Raw genomic sequence first — 7,407 nt, forward strand, 5'->3', positions numbered from 1 at the left:
AAAAAAAAAAAATAAAGGCGTTCACTTTGATCGCACTCAGGATACGGTGTTATTCTGATTGTTGCAGTGCATTTATATACGTCTCTCTCAAAAAAGTAATTCCTTAAGAATGGAGTATCTCCCTATTTTGTCCCACGGTGCCAAATGCAGTAGATTCTCCAGCGGATTAATTTGGTTCTCTGGATCTATTTCTTAACAAATGTTTCTGGCATGTTTGAGCCAACATGCTTAAAGAAAATCACCGGGAAACTGCCTATAATGTGAAATCTACTGTCCAATTTATAGATCCATCTGCCTTTACATGTTCATCAATTGCTTTTTTAGTTTCTCAGTTGCCTTTTTAGTTCACAAATTTATTTACTATGTTCGTGACGCTGAGAAAATGTGAGTATTTTGGATGTTAATAGCGTGTTTTCAAAGCCAACTTTTAAAAAAATATATGTTTTTTTGGTTTGACTTGTGTAGCATTTGGCGAAGCAGAATATTTCTAAGTAATTTCTCCAGGAGTACTTTCTCTTGCTGTTCTCAACACCTTTGGGAATTGATGGTGGTGTCTGGCTGGTGGAGACGTGAGTTTTTTTCCCCCTCCTTCTTAATAGAGTGTTCCACTGGGAAATTTTCTAATTTTCAGGACTTGTGGGGCTTTTGTTTTCTTTTTCTCCATCAACAAATGTAATCATCAAATCCCCAAAGCAGAAACATGAGAAACTGAGCAAAAATTCTCAGAGCAGTTCCTGGAATCATGAGTACGATGATCAGGCCCGTGAGTGTGCACACACCTACACCTTCTATGGCTTTTGATTTTGACCCGCCTTCGTACTTATCACTCCAAGCTAGTGGGGAAAATTCTATTTATAAGGAACAAGGCAGCTGGCGTGTGTAGTGCTGGTTCTCAGGCTCACAAGCGAAGGCAGGCTTGGCATGGGGGCCAATTTGGCTAATGAGGAATATAACTTCCTGAAACCCTTTCTCTGTGCAAAAACGGGTGTAGAAATGTAGTGGGTGGTCTTTCTAAGATGAAAAAAAAAAAAAAAAAGTACATCGCTAAGAAAGCTAGCTCAAACTTTGGGGATTTTTCCTCTTAATTTTCCTGGTACTTCAGTTGCCTTTAGTGACACTTTGAATCACAGACTTTAACTTGAATTCTGAATCTTAGTGAAATATTTTGGCTATGGGTTTCATTCATGGCATCCTGTTTTATCGTTAACTACGGTCTCTCATTAGTCTTTCAAAAATAATATGTCATGCTATTGGTTTTAGCAAAAGGTTTCATGGCTCACTGAATTTACTCACACTATCTTCTCAAATCAATTTTTTAAATAAAAAATGTGATACATACATTTGGCAAAACAAAACAAAACTCAGCAATATAAAATGATATAAGTGAACAAGCAGAAACAAGTCTTTCTTCCACTCCAGACTTGAATCCTCCAAGGCTCCCTCCCCAGAGATAGCCATTGTAACCAGTTTGCTTTGTATCTTTCTGGAAGTTTCCATGTATATGCAAGCATATACATGTCTATTCATTCTAGGCATACTGATCTGTATCTTGCTTCTCCCACTTAACGTCTCTTCCCATATCAGCTTGTATGTATCCCCTTCATTCTTTTTCAAGGCTGTTAGTCTTACCTTTTACATTTTAATTCAATTTTTCAAACAATGAGATTTCATTTCCATTTTCCACTCCTGTTCTGGCCAGCCACAGACTGCCACACCTGAGACAGGCCTCGTGTATTCTCATTCCGGTGGCCCCGGGAACAAACATCTCCTGGTTTCAATGTTTTCCTTACTGACATTGTTTTTTCCTTGCTGACATTCCCGAAGCCCATAATTCCCTAATTAGACCTTCATCCCTTTGATTTTTAGTTTTGCTCAGCTACTCAAATGCAAATATCCCTGGGAGTCTTGTGTTCTTTTTCATCCTGGTCTCAGTACCAATGTATTTCTCAGATCCTTTTCTGGAAATAAGGTTAGCTGGGAAAAGGAAGCTGAACACATTGGGGTCCCTGGGAACTGGGGGTGAGGGTGTGAGGAAAGAAGAAAGGAGGGGCAGCCTGAGTTGGCTCATTCCAATTTTTTTCCGTGTCATATTCATCTTCCCTGAGCCTCCTCAGGGTGGGTGACACCGTAAAGGAAGACAAAGTCTGTGGAGGCTTCCCTTCTATGTTTTACTCATTACACAGCTTCTATGCTTAGGAGAGTCCTAGCACAGCAGTAGAGGATATGCATGCATTCTAGTCTGAATACGGGTTCTTTCTATCTGGGAAAATGCCAAGCAGGAGTAAGGATCTCTGATAATTTGGTAAAAGCTATGACTCCCTTCAGAAAAATGAACAAATACATAATAAAATTTATAGATTACGGCAAGGTTATTATTTTTAATGTTAATGCTACTAATTGTTAAGCCGTTATTATGTGTGGGGCACTGGGTCAAACAGCTCTGCATACTTACTTATTTTTATGGAAGCCTTGCAATGATAACCCCATGAAATATGCATTCTTGCCCTCATTTTATGGATTAAAAAACTAAGGTTCAGCAAGTTTGTCTCACAAAAGGTATCAAAGGGTAGAGTTGCGTTTGAATCTGTCTCGAGATCAAGAGCCCCTGGTTAAGGTACCTCTTTGACTCACTGAGGTGGACCATGGGCCCGGCCTGGAAGGTGTCTAAAGCAGGAGAAAACAATGCCGGCAGATGGGATGAGCGCAAGAACACATCTGTGAGCCTGGTGCAATGCCGGGCAGACCCGGGCCTGAACACGCCAAGCCAAAGTACACACGTGTGGAAGCACAGAACACAAAGAATGAAGTGTCCCCCAAATTACCAAAAGCAGAAGGAAGGAGGGAAAGTTGGCACTGTCATACCAGTATGAGGTATGGAAATGGTGCAAGCAGTAGTTGACATTATTAAGTGCCAGTCACGGGGTGAAGCACTAATCTAAGAGGGTTACGAGTTTTACCTTACTTATTCCTCATTGTAATCTCACGAGTAGACACTATTATTACCCCCATTTTACAGATAGGGAAACTGAGGGATAGTAAGATTATATAGCCTGGGCCAGATCACAGAGCTAGCACATGGTGGGGGTCTAGGTTTGAAAATAGGCATTCAAAAATAAATAAATAAATAGATAAATAGATAAATAAATAAATAAATAAATAAATAAATAAATAAGAAAATAGGCATTCATGCAGAAATCTGTCCTCTTACCCCTACCAGGCTATGCTGCCCCTGCACCATTTGTTTGTGAGCTCCCTCCCCTTTTCTGCCTCTTGGTAAAATCCTTTATGGTGATTTGCAAGGTCAACCCAATCGGCCCATTCTCATTTCTTCCTGTTTCTGGCTTGTAAGGCTTTCATTGTTTCCTTCTAGGTGCCCTTGGGGCACTTGGCTCATATGTACTGTTGATGCCTTTAGAGATGTTATGTTATATTATGTTATTTATTTATTTACGAGAGAGAGAGAGAGAGAGAGAGCATGCACCAGTCCCGGGGAGTGAGCAGAGGCAGAGGGAGAAGCAGAATCCCAACAGAGCAGGGAGCTTGATGCGGGACTCGATCCTAGGACCCTGGGATCATGACCTGAGCCAAAGGCAGACACTTAACTGATTGAGCCACCAGGTGCCCCTAGTATGTTACGTTCTAAGTGCTAGATTACAAATGTCTTGAGGGGGACGCCTGGGTGGCTCAGTGGTTGAGCGTCTGCCTTCAGCTCACGGGTCCAGGGACCGAGTCCCACATCCAGCTCCCTGTGAGGAACCTGCTTCTCCCTCTGCCTGTGTCTCTGCCTCTTTCTGTGTCTCTCATGAATAAATAAATTAAATCTTAAAAAAAAAAAAAGTGTCTCGAGGTTGAAGAAGTCACATTTTATTTACTCTGGTGCTTGGAACAGCACAGGTGACCATGGTAGATGTCCCTAATGTTTCCTGCCTGGCTTTAACCTACAATGGACTTTCCTTTGGTCCTGTTGGGGACTCCCATGGCACTGTGGGCTGTGGGGAGAAGTGGAAGGTACAGGAAATTACTGCAGGTGCTCATGGGGCCCTGGAATGCTGCTCATTGATGTTCCAGACCCAATAGCAGTTGGAGGGACCTGAAAGCACCTACGGTGACACCCCTTGCTGCTTCCCTGGAAACAGGTGTCATCTTCACTCACCTTGCAAACAAGTGTCTCACTGCTCTTCTATTTCTCTCTGTGTTTTACACATGGACAGTTGAGTCTGTTTATCTCAGAGTCAAGCCGTAGGAGAGGGAATCCGATTGCCTTGGTTAGTCGCAGTGCAAAGTGGCAGATTTCTCTTGCCAGGCTCCTCTTAGGCCACTAGCCTAAAGAGGCCTTTATATATGGCCCAGGCATCTATTCCTGGACATGGTGAATCTTGGCAGAATCTGGAATTTTCCTGTTGTGTGTGTGTGTGTGCATGCAGAGAAATATTTGATACAATTTCTACTTAGTTGAATGTCCAATTTATTAATCTTCAACCATCAACATTTATCTAAATATTCAGACACTAGCTACACAGTGATTAAATGAAAAAGAACTTAGACATTTAACGAATTTGATCTTCCCCACATTTAAATATTGATTACAAATTTAATTTAGGTGTTCACAAATCTAATATTATCAAGTGTTCTGGGTACTTTAAATGACTTGAGAAGGAGACAAAACATGCAAGGAATATTTCAAAGATTGCAAAGCTAATCGGTGCTTGATTTAAAATGCCTAACAATGTGCTAATAATATGGATTTAAATTTGCTACTCTGTTGTCTGTATTTTTATTTCTTTGTTTTATTTTTGTAATCCTCCTTACTAGTATTGTTTCATTATTCACCAGGACTGATAATGACTCATTGCTCTGGTGAGAACAGTGGTCATTCCTCAAGTAAGAAGAAAACATAAGAGCATCTTATTTTTTTCTCATCAACAATAATTACATGTAATAATTGCAACAAAGCCATTTTAAGTGAATTCTACAAATCAAATTATTGAACATAACATGATAGCTCAAGTTTTAAACATATTAGAAAATTTTGAGTTAAATTCTTTGTTATGAAACAGTTACATGTCTCACTATCATGGAAACCATTTTTTGAGGGATATTTTCAATGTTTACTAGGTTTAATATTTTGCTTTCTGTAGAAATGATTGCCATATTTTATAGTCTTTCTTCTGACATTGTAGACATTAAGTCATTTTAAAATACATTTTAAATGTTGAGGCACTTTGTTCTCCACTGACGACATGTATTGGCAAAATTAAATAGACCCTGATAACAAGAAAGTTTTATAAATGTATCCAGCTGATTATTGCTGGAAATAAATTGCAGGCCTTCAGTGGGAGACATCCTAGATTTCAGAAAACAGGTTAAGGATTTTAGTTCTGACAGCATGTATCCACATCCTATCGATATCCTATCCCTCACTATATTCCTGTTAATTCCAGGGGTGAAATTTTGTGTGGTTGTTGCGCACACTTTCTTTACATTATGTAGGTTATTTAAAAACATTGATAGGGCCAGGATATTCTTTGGGTTTTAAAAATCTTTCTTTTGTTTTGTTTCCAATATAGGAGAAATGGATTTTTAAGTTCTTCTTATTTTGTAATTTCAAGCATATAGAAAAGTCAAAAGAATAATACCATGAACATCAAAAACCTTTTTTACCCAGATCCATCAGTGAACATCTTGCCTCATTTGCTTCCCTTACCACATTATTTTGTTGAAACATTTGGAAATTCCAAATGTCATGATGTGCCTTCTATTTGCTTCCACACGTATGTGTTAAGAACAGCAACAGCAACGTTTGCCCATGTGTTCTCAACCTCATGATCACACCTAAGAAATCCAGTAATTCAATATAATCACATGTACGGTTCATGTTCAAATTTTCCTAATTATCTCCTAATGATCCCTTGTAGATTTCTCCCCCAGAATCCAACGGAGTTTCATTCCTCGTGTTCGGTTATTACATTTCTTCACTTTTCTCTGATCTCCAACATTCTCCTCCGCTTTCATTGTTGCTGTTTGTGGTACTGACATTTTTGAAGCGTTCAGGCCGGTTGCTTCGTAAAATGCATCACAGTCTAGATTTATCTGGTGGTATCCTCGCGATTAGATTCAAGTACATTATTTTTTGGCAAGAATACCTCTGAGATGAAGTTTGAACTTCCCACGGAGTCAAGAAGCTTCTCTCTTGTTGGGGATGCAACGTTTGACCAAGAAATCAATGTTGAAAATCAGCTTGGATTGTAACTAGAGAGGTCATGAAATTTTCAGTTGGGATGACTCTTCGTTCTGGAATTTTCTACATTGGAGAAGTTGGCATCAAGAGACTCTGAGGTTCTTTGAGTATCTTTGTAAACAGAGTGGAGGGAGAACAGTGTGGGATGCCCAGCAGAAGGGCACATCAGGCAGAATAGTAGATGCAAAGGCTCTGCCCCAGGTGGTTGGCCTGCCTGGGGAGCCGCGAGGAGGGTGAAGAGCCCTTAGCACGGAGGGGGGTCAGGCATGAGGCCCAGGAGGAAGGAGGCAGATCCTGAAGGTCTGGAAAGCTCCCCTAAGAGCTTTAATTTGGGGCTACGCGTGATGGGAAGCCACTGAGATGGTCTCAGGAGAGGCTGGAGCGGTCAAACTTACCTGTTTTTCTTGCCATTTAGGATTTTTTATACTTCTTAAAAATGATCCTTCAGGCCAGAACAGATTTTTGTGATATGTTCCTCTTGCGAATACATGAAACAGGAAAGCCTTAGTGACAGAAATCGTGTAAGGTGTTTCTAAGACAACGCGACTACATCACAACTGCCACCCGGCCGACAGCCATTTAAAGAGCATCCTGACTTCAGGGACGTTAAAATTTATAGAGAAGGAGAGGAGACACCTGTGTACCGGCGCTTCGCTTCGGAAATACAGTCCCCAGCTGAGCTGTCACCCCTGCGAGCGCCTCCCTGCCCGGGCCCCGCACCTGCCGACACCCCGACTGCTGGCCCCGCGGCTCCAGGCACGTGCGCCCCGCGAGCACCGCCGTCGGGATGGCGCCGGCTCCTCCTGCCACCTGCTCCGCGGCTCCGCGTGTCCCCCGAAAAAATCAATGCCCAGAAAAACACGTGCCCCCCTCGCCCCCGGGGCCCCGGGCGGCTCCTCGGAGCAGAGGCCCTGGCGTCGCTGCGCCTGCGGGGTGCACTGGCGGCTCCGATGCCCCCGCCCCGGGGTCACCCCGAGGTCCCCGGCCCCTGGTCCTGGGTCCCCCCGCCCCCGGTCCCAAGGTCCCTGTGCCCTGGTCCTGGGTCCTCGGCCCCTGGTCCTTGGGTCCCGCCCCCTGGTCCTGGGTCCCGCCCCCTGGCCCTGAGGTCCCCGCCCCCTGGTCCTGGGTCTCCGCCCCTTGGTCCTGGGTCCCGCCCCCTGGCCCTGAGG

The 7,407-nt window shown here is 42.9% G+C and overlaps 1 long non-coding RNA gene across 1 annotated transcript in view; it reads right to left on the reverse strand.

Annotated features, from left to right (window-relative positions):
- Positions 1-6,733, reverse strand: part of LOC140626023 (uncharacterized) — a 29,268-nt gene extending 22,535 nt beyond the window's left edge. Inside the window, exon 1 of the long non-coding RNA XR_012025261.1 lies at positions 6,634-6,733. This is a non-coding gene — a long non-coding RNA (uncharacterized lncRNA). The remainder of the gene's footprint in view (positions 1-6,633) is intronic.
- Positions 6,734-7,407: the final 674 nt, after the last annotated feature.

The sequence above is a fragment of the Canis lupus genome, chromosome 37 (assembly GCF_048164855.1).
Source record: "Canis lupus baileyi chromosome 37, mCanLup2.hap1, whole genome shotgun sequence".
Classification (NCBI taxonomy): domain Eukaryota; kingdom Metazoa; phylum Chordata; class Mammalia; order Carnivora; family Canidae; genus Canis; species Canis lupus.